General features: G+C 39.2%; 1 long non-coding RNA gene across 1 annotated transcript; it reads right to left on the bottom strand.

Annotated features, from left to right (window-relative positions):
• Positions 1–12,186: 12,186 nt before the first annotated feature.
• LOC146569592 (uncharacterized) lies at positions 12,187–13,225 on the bottom strand. Its single transcript, XR_014893175.1, has 3 exons — positions 13,146–13,225; positions 12,448–12,485; positions 12,187–12,264 (listed from the first exon to the last, which is right to left on the bottom strand). It is a non-coding gene; the product is annotated as an uncharacterized LOC146569592 (long non-coding RNA).
• Between the last annotated feature and the right edge of the window lie 1,414 nt (positions 13,226–14,639).

Below are 14,639 nucleotides of genomic sequence, written 5' to 3'. Positions count from 1 at the left end.
ATCAATCCATAGTTGTGAGTCTATGGCAGAGAGCAACCTTTTGGAGTTCTCCCCAGAGAATGAGCAAGTCACCTCTATTCGACCGTGACAGGAAGGTTCTGACTGCTGAGTCTACCGGAGCAGCTGGACTTAAGGGTTTCTGGACACCTATGAAAATTTACACGTCTCTTGGGAGATTTCTGAACTGACATCGACTATGAGGAAGGGATGTGCAGATTGATCTGAACCAGAGTAGTGCTGTAATACTGTTATGGCAATGGATTAGCTATAACAAACACCATGTTCAAGAATAGGGTTGTTCAATACTCAAGGGCAAGAAACGCAGAGCTGTGAACTGTTCTCCATCTGCTGATGAGTCTGATCAGATGGCCAGGATATGTGGTAAACCCAAAAGTGTAGTGACGATAAACTGGAACGCCTGACTGCCAGCAGACAGACCAAAGCGCTGCAGCTGCAGCTGTGGTGGTCATGGACCCAGGTGTCGGAGCAGTTTAGAAAGGCTATGGATAAAGATTGGTTGGCTCAACAAAGTTATGGCAAACCATCAGATAAGTCAAAAAGGAAAAGGAGGAGCAAGCAAGGAGGAGGTCTGCTGACCTGAATGAAGAATATCATCTGGAAATGAGGAACTGCTGGACCTGACCAACATATAGTCAGCCAAACAGCTGAGATTATATTCCTTCATAAGTAAAAGCTGGGATCCTTCAGATTAAATGTAGCCATATGAGGTGGTTCAGTCACCTCATCAGAATACAGATTGGGTGACTTCCTCTAGTTTGAGCACTTCCGGGCATCCAGGTGAACTTCGAAATGACTAGAGATGACATATTTCACCTGGCTTGGGAATGCCTTGGGGTTCCTAGGAGGAAATAGAAAACATTGCTGGGAAGAGAGACATTCAGTTTAATTTGGTTTGCCTGCTGCCACCATGGCTGACTCCAGATAAGTGGTAGAAAGTTAATGGATAGACAGTGGTACTTAATCTAAAGAAAAACATCTTTACCAGTGCTGAATATTTTTTAACACAAATAATTGGATATACAGTTTTATCAGTTATCATTACTGTGGGTATTTTTCCTCTCTCCTTGTCTATCAAAGAAGAATTAGCCATTCCCTGGGAAATGATGCATGTTTCATATGACTGTCCACACTGACAGATGTTCTGGCCCCCCAGGGGCATGGGATGCTCAAGAGCCAGAGGCCATTTATGGGAAACCAGAACACAGAGTGAATGTAAATCAGAACTAAAATAGCAGCTTCCCAACAATGCCAGTATTACTGAAACTTCGTCTTTGTAACTCCACACACATCTTGCACTTATTTTGCATTTTCTTACATATTGTTCCTCTGGTTTCATCTTTTGACAGGCAAAAGAGCAGACTTATTGTGTAATGGGTGTGTTTAGTCTATTTCACTCTATATCCGGAGCCTTATGGACAAAGACAGAAAATTCAGCTTCCCCTTCTCAGGAGCTTATTGCTCTTGATTCATATTTGCATTGGAAAATTTGAGGGATCACAACACATTAGTAGACAGTGAAATAGGAAAGCATCCTCAGAGAGAGTTTTATATGTGCAGGGTAACTGAATATGTATGTGCAATTTTTATGAAAGCATGCTTCAAAGCCAGACGGGGGATTGAATTTAATCAAGTGAGACTTCTTCCTTTGCTCTGCTTGACAACACTGGGATTGAATAAATTGTAACCTGTACTACATGCTACACATGGCATGTCCATATTCTGTTCTACCCTGACCCAGCAAGCACTTGGTATAAGTTGTGTTGAGCTTTAAGCCAATGTACACTTGAATATTAGCCATTTACTTTGTGTAAATGGATGTGTCGCATTGAATTAAGCACCTTCTTTAATTTCATCCCATTCCCATCAGGGTTCCCAAAGCACACTGCAATTTTCTTTTGATCACTTGTCTGTGACAGTGCACATCAGTGTGTGCACGTTTGTGCACGTGTGTGCGTGCACACTTGCATTTTGCTTGCTATGCATGTGTATTCTTGGATGAATTCCCTCCATCATTATCCCATAAATACAAAAGCACATCACAGACAAATCAAATGCACCCATCCAAACCTGAGTGAATGATGGATTGCACCAATGTTTAAAGTCACTGATATAATGCTCCTTTTGACCTCTCTTACCTCTTGTTGTACAAGCACAACCACCACTTATCTCAACCTGCCATCCAGAAAATCTAATTCTGTATCTGTCAACAGCCCCAATCCCACCCCCAAAGCACACAGAATTATTGCGTTAGATGCATCGTAGTTTAATATATACATAAATATTTCAGGGATAGATCCTTGAATGACTTTTGAATCACTCTGTAAATAAATTATCCATTCGCTTCTCACCCTTAAGATCCCAGCCTCTCACCAGACTTTTTTACTTTTCTTGTAAATATGTTCTACTTTGTTTTGTTGCTTGCCTTTGAAGTAAAATGTTAAAGTCAGCGGCTGTATACATCCTCCCCATAGTTTTAGTGAGGCAAGGGCTGAAGCAGGCACTATGTTCCATTTTTTTAACCTTGAAATCAATCATCCATCCATAAAGAAGTCATCCTTAGCTATACTTTTTATGACATAAGATACATTTTATTAGTCTCGCAAAGCCAGACCACTTGCCTCAATCACTGTGGTCTGGGAGCACTCAGTATGCATTCGCTATGCACAGAAAACTGACCGAGAGAGAAAGAATCACAATATTGCAAGTTCAGATGTCTGGAAGGATAGCTTTAGCCATATACTGCCTAATACTGCCATATACAGTTTTTCAAAGTGTGCAAGGTAAACTTTATATGTATTATTGAAAACAAGCCTGGCTTTTTTCTCATTTTAGTCTAAAAAGCTCATAAGAATAAGGCTGACTTTTCAGCTAGGCAACAATAGAGATAATTGTCATTTCCCTTTTCTTTAAACAAGCTTTAAACCCCTGTTGGTACTTTTTGGAATGGGCACTTCCATCATAAATTTTAAACTAGAAAAACACAACAGCTGTTTCACATTATCCAAAGAAAAGAATGCTTGCTACAAAGTCAGCCTTAATATATATATATATATATATATATATATATATATATCAAGGTAATAGCAGGAAAAGCAAATAATTGTACCCACCACAATCACACACACACAGACGAAAACATCTTTATGCTACCTGCACTCCTTCGTGGCGCTGAAGAATTTTAAAATATTATTACTGCTATAGTTAAATAAATAGCCACTATATTGCCACCAATTATTTATTATTAGCTGACAGTAACAAGCGGTGGAGGAGTTGTTCAATTCCTTTAGGAAAAGAAACTATAAAACACTATGAAAAGAACTCAGTATACATCAAGTTTTATTATTGGATAATTTTTCATATAGTCTCAAAATTAAAACTAATTATTCTGTGCAAAAGATGTTCACCATCAGCATTTATTTGATTAACATTATTACTGCATATGTTTAAGGCTGAGCTACATCTATTTAATGTCCAGCATAATAGCCTATAAATCATATGTCTGTAATGGCTATCCTGTGAGCACCTGTGAGTATCTCTGAAAAAAGGTATTTTAAGTACATCAATGAAAAAATCAGCTGAATTAAAAAGCTTGAGCAGTGTGTGACATGATTGACTGCCAATATTCACACGTGGGGATTAAAGATATTCTATGGATATTCTAATCATTAACCAAGTGATTTCACTGTTTACAGGAGATGGACATGCCCATAAAATAGAAACCGCTAGTTTCCTATGAAACAAACAGAGCATTCAGCAATAATGGTAGTAATTAAAGGATGGATCCAAACAGGTGAGTACTGTCTGAGGTAAAAAGTGAGAAATCTCTTTACTTTGGTACTTTTAATTTATGCCTATTTTTTAGATTTGACAAAGCAATCGCTGCTTTGTCAAATCCTACCTTTACTAAGTAGTGTAAAGGTACACTACTTACCTTTACTGAGTAGTGTGAATGTTTCTTACAGACAAAAACTTCAAGTGACAGCCTAATCTCCACACATAGATCATGACAGCAAATGTCAAACTACATGTGTGTCCCAAATTGCATTTGCAGTGGAAATGAAAATGCCTGGGTGAATTAATAATTTATTTTAAGAACTTGGACATCCATTCTGCATTTGACATTTGACACATCCTTCTTTAATCACAGCTCTTATCTCCAGCTTGTCAAAAGTAGGAATCATGTTAATTATATTTGATGAAGATGCTATCCCTTTGGAGTGTTCTCGGTAATCCTTCACAGATAAGACTCTTACTGTCTTCTATAAAGGGGTGCCATCTTGAATCCCAAGGCTCTAAGCACAAGTTAGACTGCTGATGACAGAGACTGGGTTTTCATGGGATTTTAAGGGGGAAGCTGGTAAGCCACTTACATCCCACAAGTCTGAACATGAGGAGGGCTGCCAATTGCTCACCATTTAGATTTCCAAGAGCTGATTGCTGAGCTTCTGTGAAGTGTTGTGTCACAGATTTTAGTTTAAAAGTGCTATACACAAACTCGAGAGAAACACACGCACACACATACACACACAAACAAATACAAACCATCTGGCAAACTGCCACAAACCATGTAATTGCACGGTTGTGTGACTTCTGCATCCTGCAAACCAGCAGGATGCTTTTGTTTTTCTTTTTAGAGTTTCTGAACTGTTGCAGAGGTTACAAAAGGTTTTCTACAAGTAACTGTTTGTAGTAATGAAGCCTACTTAACAGCTGTCAGTATAGTTATAAGTTACTTCATTTGAGGGTTGCAGAAGACAGAAAAGGTAGTTTCATAATCACAAGTATAAAGTATAATATCTGAGTTCAGTGTATTTGTATCACACATTAGGGACAGATTAATAATAGTTAAATTCCTTTTTTTTTCACTTTGAGGGTCATAGTATCTGCTGGTTCGTTATCACCCTATCATGGGTCACCGGGAAGCTACGAGGTAATGTTTCTCCCGCAATAAAGCCTCTAGGATGTAAGGTAAATCAGCCAAGGTTAATAGTCATAGGTGGTAATGAGAAAACATACTAGACAATGTGTGCGAGTAAATGTATGTATGTCGCGGTTGGTCAAGCCCCTGTAGTAAGCCACAGGACAATGAGATGCCCTCAGAATGCTGAAGTCATTAATCAACAGCTTATTATTGAACTGCACTGGGACATTTACACACTCAGATGTAAATGTGTACACATGGGTATTCAAGCCAACCATGCACACAGTTATCATAAAAAGACAATGGTGAAGCAGCAGTATCTGTAGGGGTAGAGACACAGAAGGAAGTAAAAAAGAAAAACAAAAAAGAGAAAGTTATACGTACACTTTATGTGCCCGTTAATCGTCACTAAACCTGACAATTATTTTCCATTTGATTTGCCATTCAGTGAATTTGAGCTGCACCTCAGCAGGCCATTTAATGTTGCCTCATGAATCTATTTATGACAATGTTAAACCAGAAACGCAATGAGTTTCACTCTTGAAACAGTCACCTCTTCAGCTTTAGCTAATTAACATGCTGCATAATTATCATTTAATATTTATCATTTAAATGTCAACTGTCAGGGCTGCAGGTGTTTTTGGATTACATGGGCTCGGTTGGTGCATATGCATTTCAGTGTGTGCATGTGTGGTCAAAATACATCATTATGCACCACCTGTTGGGGCAAGAGGTAGCAATGTGTGGCCTGTCACTCATCACTGGGCCATTTGGCTGATGAGAATGGATGGGAAATGGAAATGTCCTGACAGTCAGTCATTCCATGATAAACGCTTGAAGAATTACTCAGTATGTGAATGATTTTACTGAACAGCCTCTATTCACCCCATTACATGAAGACAATACCTTTTCCAGGGTTTTTTTCCCGTTTCCCTTTTCAAGGGCAAAATCATATTTATCCTTTAAGCATAGTTTCAAGAAACAGTGTTCTTCATGCCTACTCTGTCCTGCCTCAATGCATTCCTAACCCCGTTTCCAATTTTTCAAGCAAAACATTACCATCAATCAACCGCACACACATCTGTCCCCACTATCTTAGAAAGGTGTCACAAAAAGCTTTTGCCTGTTAGTGTGGGATGGAATCTCTTTGTTCCGTACAAGACAAAGATTTATAACAATTCACAGTCCGTCAGCACCAACTCCTCCTCCCCATCCACATACTTTATGCACCATCACCATCTGTGTCAGTCTGAAATGAAGAGAGTTGACTCGCCACTGATCTGTTGTGTCCAGTCTAAATCTGCGTCCAGCATGCTGGCCTCACTGAGCGTCTGTGGACATATGTGTGTGTGGGGGTGTGTGTGCAAGCTTTCATGTGTGCCAGTTCTGCGGCAGTGCCAGCACATGCCATGCATCATGAAAGAATGGAGGGCTGTATCTCTGCTGCCTCACACAGGACAAAGGATGCAACTGCAGGCTGCAGTTTCACGTCATCCACCACATCTAAAACGTGGAGTAAATTTTGCACAAGCAGTTCTCCAGTGTCCTTCCCACGTCCCTCAGGAAAGCTGATAACAGTGCTAGGGCTCCAGCTGTGTCTTCACTTATGTGTCCCATAAACACACAGAAGTGCCCATGCATACACACACGCACGCACACACACACTCACACGTCCCTTTGATTCCCTGCTGAGAAGGTGGAGAATGAGTGGATATCACTGACATTTTCTCTCCAGGCAGTCCCAGTCAGGTCACTGCTGTAATGCGCATATGGATAGAAAAGGGGGTAAGTAAAAAAAATGACAGCTGGGACGGCAATGTTAAGTACTTAAACTTAAAAGCATAACTCTTGCATCATACACTCAACTCAGCTGGAATAAATCATTAACCACTGATAAATGATAATATGATACCAGAAAAAAACATAAATCAACATCTAAAGAAGTACTATGGTAAGTTATCATAAGGCCTTTAATTCTACTTCCCATAGAACTAAGGGTTAGTGAGATCAGGTGAGTTTGCATTGGAGCCAGCTAAATTCATATTCACCAGCTGTGCAGAAACATTTTGGCATTCTGAATCCTTTTTTAATCAATTTAGCAATGCTATTAAAGAAATCCCCATTGCCGTGATGAAGTGCTGTGAATAAACTACTCTGACTGACCATTATGCCAGTGCAATATCTGCTAAGGTCCATGCTGTAGCTCAGTGGCACTTCCAATTCAGTGCATGATCAAAGGCATCCGGAAGATAATTTACTATAAATTATAAATTTGTGCTATGATTATAAGCACATTAATGCAGATTGGATCAATAAAACATGCATGTTGTGCCCATTAATTGCTCCTACATGCTCTTTGGGCCAACTCTGCTATGACACACATTATGACACATCACATCAGTCTGTCATGAAATCACCCACTCTTCTCTGGGTGCAACGAACTGTTCTACTGTGTAGCTTGGCTTATAAGCCACTAATAACTACATGATCAGAAATATTTGAGAAATGTTTCATTTAGTGTGTGAGCTCACCTTAAACCCAAACCAGGTAAATTACCGTTAGGAAGGTGAGAGTGCCCTTGAATATGATCTGTACCAGAAAAAGATCTGAGATCCTAAAAGATATGAAAACTTCTGGTGTAAATAATATAGTGAGTAGAGTCGTTCAACATGCTGAACTGCTGGAGAAGCCCTATTTCTTAGCAGGAAAAATGAAATAGTTCAAGGCAGCTGGTCTTTTTGACTAGTTATAGAAGGAAGCTTGAGCAAAAAGAAATCTTGAGATAAGGCATAAATCTTCACAGAAAATGACCTGCCCAAAAAAGCTGATCTTAGATCATTATAGTGTACTTACATAGCTGGTAAACAATGCAGCTAAGATGAATTCAGACCTATCATAGTGTAATCCTGCTGGATTACACACCCATTTACCACAAATCCTTTATGTCTTGCCTTTTCCTGACGATCCCCAGTGACATGATCTATTCCATATCTCAGCACACAAATTACAGATTTTTATTTTTTGTTTTTGGTAGCGTTTGCGTGCATTTCATTCTGTCTGTAAACCTGATTGCTCGAAAAGTGTCTAATGAATTCTAATAAAACTTTGCAGACGTGTAGATGTGTGTTAACTGTTCATTATCCATCAATGTCTTCAAGAACAACTTAATAATTTATTGGTTGAAATTTGACCGAAAAAATTAAAACTATGATTCTTACAAATGTGGTGTGTATTGTCAAGAAGTAGAAAGTACAGTATAAAGGTTTAAAATATCATGTCACGTTTGACCTCTGACCTCTCCTTCAAGGCCAATACATTGATTAGTCCTATATATGGCTACTTAAAACTAAATTTTTATTGCAATTGCTTGTATGTAAACCATATAGGCATATAAAGAATAATACATGGTGATTCTAAATATCGCATTATTTTTGACCTTTGACCTCTTCTTCAAGGTCAAATAAGGTCTAACTTTCATAAAATGACTTGTATCTCTAAAACTATGCTTAAAATTGTACTACCTTTGTTTATATTGGCATCATTTAAGAAATAAATGTCATGCTACATCTGATCTCTGACTTTTACATTTCACATCTGCCTTACATAAGTTGATGTGCTAACGAAAGTCTTGTCAACAGAAAGAGAATGAAAGGCCTACTTAGTTAGAAATATACTGTATTATAATATTATCTAATATGCTCAAGTTATTCATGTCCAGTTATTTACAAATAAATACCTATTATCCATCACTCAAGATCTGTCACGCTTTCCTTATCTGGTTTTACTGCACTACAAACCTCTTTAAAGAAGAACAAAGATGACAAAATGTATATATGTATATACAAAATAATATTCCCTTAAAAATAAATACTGCCCATAGAGTCCAACCCACGGATCTATTACACGCTTTGCCATAATGCTGGGCTGGAAAGTAAGTGTAGTTTTCTTGTCGTTATTTCTTGTTTGCCTGGCTGTCTTTCGTTCTTCTTGTTTGGATCCTGTTTTTGACCTTAAACATCTACTTGAACATTACACATCTTATTGCTTTGTAAACAATAGTATGACTTTATAAAAATGGATTGGGCTCTTTTCTACCGCTCCAGGCGTTCTTTGTTTTCCATTTATTTCATACAGTATGAACAACAGCTGAAGCTTTCTTGAGTCGAATCCATTATGCTTGAAGGCTGTTTTTGTTTTGAGTTTGTTTTGTTTTTTTGTCAAAGTTACACTGTAATAGTGCTCCAAGATAATGACCCGCTGCCTATAATTAATAACTGCAGCACTGAGTGAATTCATGACAAAAACCATACAAGCAACGGGGAACATATACGTAAAAAAATATATTTGAAGTGCTGTCTATACAACAATAAAATAGTTCTTCAAATTATGTTACAGGAAACGCCACAGTCTATTTGTTGAGATATTGATCAAATTTCAATTTCGAGAGTTTAACAGCAGGGAAATAAATTATGCACTCCACCAAACATAGTATTGCTACAAATACCAAAGCATGGACAAAATCAGTACAAATATTTGATCTCCACATATAGTTTCTGGGGAGCAATACTGCTGACAGTCATATAGAGCTTTCCTTCTATTAATATGTGCAGGCATATTCTCAGTAGATTTACAGCAAAACAAACAAACAGTGTTGATAGAATATCAATCTCCTTTTTCCTTCTCCAGTGACTGTCCTTTGGGTATTCTAGCCGAGTTTGCTGTTTTGTTTGTTCACTTTTGTTTTTTAGGCCAGCATTTCATCATTTCATCATCCATCATGCTACAAGGCAGGATATAAAATCATTCCATCGACTGTGTGACAAAGAGCTTCATTCTTTTGCCTCTGAATGATGCAACTTTATCAATATTTACCAAACAGTGGGACGCTGAGTGCTTATAAAAGCGGTGATCTATGATATTTCTATAATATTGCTGAGAAGTGAATTATGCTTCCTCGGTGGGTCCTGTTTTTCTCCCCTGCTCAGTAGGTAAGCAATGCAGATACTTCAGACAGCACCCTGATGCTAAAGACAAACCCTGACTGGGTCTTTCTCTCGTATACTTTGTCTCTAGTAATTAGTGGAGTGATCGTGCTGGATGTCCACATTCTACACCACTGAATAGCTTTTCTACTAATTCATTCACTGAACATGCAGCTCATTTAGACTACTCTTGCTTTTATTAATTGGACTTGGAGCTGATCTGGATTCTACTGAGCCGATCTGTTCGCAGCTACTTTGTCAATCTAGCCTATAAGTGCCTAAAGAAAGAGTAATTGAGCTGTTGATTTTCCTTATCATATTCAGAATTGGTAAAAGGCTAAGACTAACAGATGGTAGCCGTATTAGCTGTATGCTCTATGCAACCGTACTTACAATTAGTTGATGTTTAAGCTAAAATCCTAATTGTGCAAAGACGGTGACGTTGCAAATATTCTGCTGTTAAGCCAGAGTCACATTAAAGAAGAAACATAAAGGTGTTGTGCTGCGCATTACTCATTAGCTCTTTGTGGTGCTCTTCAGTACAGGACTCTTTGAACCCCCTCTGTCCTTGGTGCACCGCTGACATCTGCACATTAGCACTGAAGCAACACACACAGAAATAGAAGAGGCAAACAAAGGACATTTTTCAGCCAAATATACTGAATAACCCTTTTAGACTGACAGTATTTATCATTTTAGCATGCTAAGCTGGATCCAACGAAAACTGAAGAATTTTGACTGTGGTCAAGGTGAATGATCAATAGGTAAGTTTAATCAGTTTACTAGATGTCCAGATATTTCACTAGATAGCACTTTAAACCTCCTCAAGGTGCTACAGAGCAAGGTCAAGAGATAACCAGCATATGCAGCTAATGCAATTCTGAGTTGTAAAAATATTTTAACCACACTCGTCGTCATAGAAATCCACTGGCCCGTATTGTTAGTGGGGCTACAAAGACATACATCCTCATGCCCAGCTTTTCTGTTGACATTAACGGGGCAGTTTGAGTATTACAGCAGCTTATTTGCTGTTTATTGGCCTGACTATGAATAACAAGGAGTATAAGGGCATCATTGTCTCAGTAGTTAATAGTTATAGGATCTGCTGATATTCCCTTCCAGGAAGATATAGAGGGACAACAATAATTTGGATCAACCCTGAAATAGGTTCACTCACATATCTATTAACAGTCACAGAGATATTTAAAATGCAGTAGCTATGCATCAAGCCAAGTGAATTAAATATTGTGCATGCGAGGTATGTGCAGTAAAATGTGTATATAAATTTTTCGCTCCCCTTGGTAGCTTGTAGCCGTTTAAGCCAGACAGTTATGCTCACCATGCCAGTTGATAGCTGACCAAATGAAACACGTGTCAGCAAGGTGGTTAAATTAGTCTTCCAAATTTTCCTTCTTCTCCTGCAGTTTCTGGCTGCACTCTTGTTAATCTATCCACCAACCCAGCTTCCTCTCCTTTAATCAATATTGTAGGATCATAGGGCTCTGCAGAGCTGTGTGCTGAATTTATGCATATGTTGGAGTATCTTATGTGTAAGTCTTCTGGAAGCTCTTCTATATATGCGGCAGGGTGTTTGACAGTGTTCCCCTATGAATCCTCAGCGTGCTGCCTGCTGTCCTGTAGGGAGCAACACAGTGAGCCAAACAGGTACCACCAAAGGCAAATGTAAAGCCACTTATGCACGGCTGTCCCTAAGCGAACATACATCTGGGAATGTACCTTTGAATTTCAAACCAGATACGCTCCTATGTGGCTCGGTGTGTATTTGTGTCTGTCTATTGCGTGTACACAATGCAGGCTCAGCAGATTCCAGCCTTCACAGACTATTGGCTTGTTCAACAGTATTACTCTCCTCTTTAATATCTTCAGTTAATGTGAGTCTCTGGCTAATTGAAAATGAACAAGTCTATGCCTCCCTGCATCGCTTTTATAAGATGTTAAAGAGACACACACCCTTTCCGATGCAGGACAAACATCAGATGGCTTCGACTGTATGCAAGAAATAGCTTGCTCTTGGTGAATAAATCAATAAATTCTTTAGAGCAGAGGCACTCCACCAGGTGAAGCTGTGGTACCATTATTTCTTGCCAAGAGGGAACAGCTGATAAATCAAGAATATGTGGAGATAAAAACCACATATAAAGCCAGTGCAGAGCGTGTGTCTCCGGTGGCAGTGATTTACAGCAAGCTGAGCTAAACTGCTTACCGTCAGGAGCTGTAATGGATGCCAGCGTCTGCTCTTAATTTCTCTGGCTGGGGATAGATATTGCTGCTGTTATTTTCTCCCAGGGCGATTTCACTGATGTCTCCCAAGGTACCCTACTGTGTTATATTTAAGACATATGGGAGCAAAATGGTGCAATTAAAAATGTGCAGAAAACCTCTGAAATTGATCGCTAAGATAGTAAAGTTTTGGTTTCAATAAGCACAGAAATATATATGTAAATATTAATATATATATATATATATATATATTTTTTTTTTTTTTTTTTTTTTTAAACATACCTATTGTTTCCCCTTTCTGTGGATGTCACGATGAGTCCCTAGAGCCAGGATAAGAAGAGACGAGCATTAGCGAGAGATGAGCTGGAAAATTTAAAGAGTGGGGAAAAATGGGTTTCGTTAATGATCAAAGTTGTAATTAGTGTGTTGGGGTAAATCAGTGTGAGCATCTATGTGAAAAGTGACTAGGAAAAAAAACGTCCCTCCGTGTTTCACTGTCTTCACACGCAAATATTACTGTGAGCGGTTGCAAACATATTTAAAAAAAAAGGTCTATATTTAGTGTTGGTGCTGCAGCTTTCTGCCATCCCGATATGATAATCTGAAAAGCTGATGAATTTCAGAGCCGCAGTGATCATGCATATTCATGAAAAGTTATTTACAACTTGCAGGGGTTCTTGCATTTGGCAGTTCATCATGTGAAAGGCTTACATAAGCCAAATTATACCATACCATATAGACGTTCTGCAACAGGTTGGCCTTCAGATAGTGATCCCTTCTGCCATCTGCTGTTTATTGAGCCAATTGCAGCTTCTTAAATATCACTTTCAAACCGTTCAGTTATCTTTGCACTGTTTCCATTGTCTACAGATCGCTGCTTGCAAAACTATACACATCATTCATTTTCTCTATAGAAAAGGATATATATGACATGTGTAAATGGATTTTACAATTGTAATTTCATCCAAAAATTTACTCACTATTTAATTTTTCTTCCACTGGACGAGCTGGAAAGTAATCAAGCACGATCGTGTCTCCACCCCACCATTTCCAGCACACGAAATCCTAGTGTAGTACCAAACTACACCAGCAGGTTTACAAGTGAGAAGGCCCTCTACAGTATCTCTACCTGTGCTTCTAGGATGATGCAACCATGGTTTCTATTTAATGCAGGTCTGTTAAATAACCAGTAGATGGCATCAGTAGTTTAAGATTAACACTTGTGGGCTCAGTGTAGCCGGTCAATTCTGCACGACTACTCCAAATTATGCTTTTCTTTTTTAGCAAAAACACTGATCCAGTGGCGCAAATATTCAGTCGGTTGATTAGAATGTCAGCATTAATATCTATAAATGAAAGCTGATCGCTGTAGCAGGCGTATTATTTGCTTGTCCCTTAGGAAGCGAGGAGGAAATACTATGAGCGGCCTACTTCACCTAAAACTGCTAACGTGAAAAGTAAAAACAGTGAGGGAAAAGATCTGGTCCGCCTGCAGCAGCTGTACCAGAACAGACAGATATGTCATTAAAGACACTTTTCATATAAAATTGTAACAAAGAAACTGCAGAAATCTCTCTCTAATGTAGTTTTGTGTCGTATTTAACCTCTGCTCTATCAACGAGGCTTAAAGGGACAAACAATAAAATTATGCTCTAGTAGCCAGCTGGCATACTTCTAGCTCACCGAGACCGAGATGGACACTGCTAAAATGGCATCGGAAGGAAATTATTATTTCATTCTGTAAATGTTCTTACTTCATTACAATGAATAAATGAATGGACGAATGAATGAAACGCCAGGGCTTTTTTTTTCTATTCCAGAATGAATGAACGGCTATAGATGCCACCTCAGAGTGACACACCGGTCCACTGTGGCCGACTTCCGGGCCTTTTTGGTGGTCGTTAACTAGGTTTAGGGTCTTGCCTCCCCTCCCACACCCCACTGTTGGCTGACCGCTCTTTTGCTATTTTTATCCCCGTGGTGCTGTTTCTGTTTCCCAGCCAGCCAGCAGAGAGGAGAGCAGAGGTGCGGGCGTCTCTCATCACACCCACTTCTCTCTCTCTCTCTCTCTCTCTCTCTCTCTCTCTCTCTCTCTTTCTCTCTCTCTCTTTCCAAAAATAGCCGTGAGTCGTGATCAGCTCGTCCTTGAGAGAGAGAGAGAGAGAGAGAGAGAGAGGACTGTATTATTGCTTAGAATCAGAGGAGGGGTTATGGATTGATACAAATAGTCACCCCCGCCAAGCCAACCCCAGCGCAGGCTGAATTAATGTGTTGCTATTTTTGGGAGCCCCGTGTTTCCAGGGGAGACCTAATGACGCAATGACGTCAATGCGGGTCAATCGCAGACTGGAGGAATTGAGTGGCTTCCATTTGGGGCTTTTGCAGTATTTCCTACAGAAAGGATGGAAACGAGTAGAAAATGGAAGTATATTTCCTCCAAAAATGCATCGAAAATAGAGGTGAATCAAAATACA

The sequence above is a fragment of the Mchenga conophoros genome, linkage group LG7, assembly GCF_057382185.1.
Source record: "Mchenga conophoros isolate Kocher_MC1m ecotype Shallow Benthic linkage group LG7, M_conophoros_male_GT1.1, whole genome shotgun sequence".
In the NCBI taxonomy this organism is placed as follows: Eukaryota; Metazoa; Chordata; class Actinopteri; order Cichliformes; family Cichlidae; genus Mchenga; species Mchenga conophoros.
Note: the sequence above shows the minus strand (reverse complement) of the source record. Positions and strands in the feature narration are given on the sequence as shown.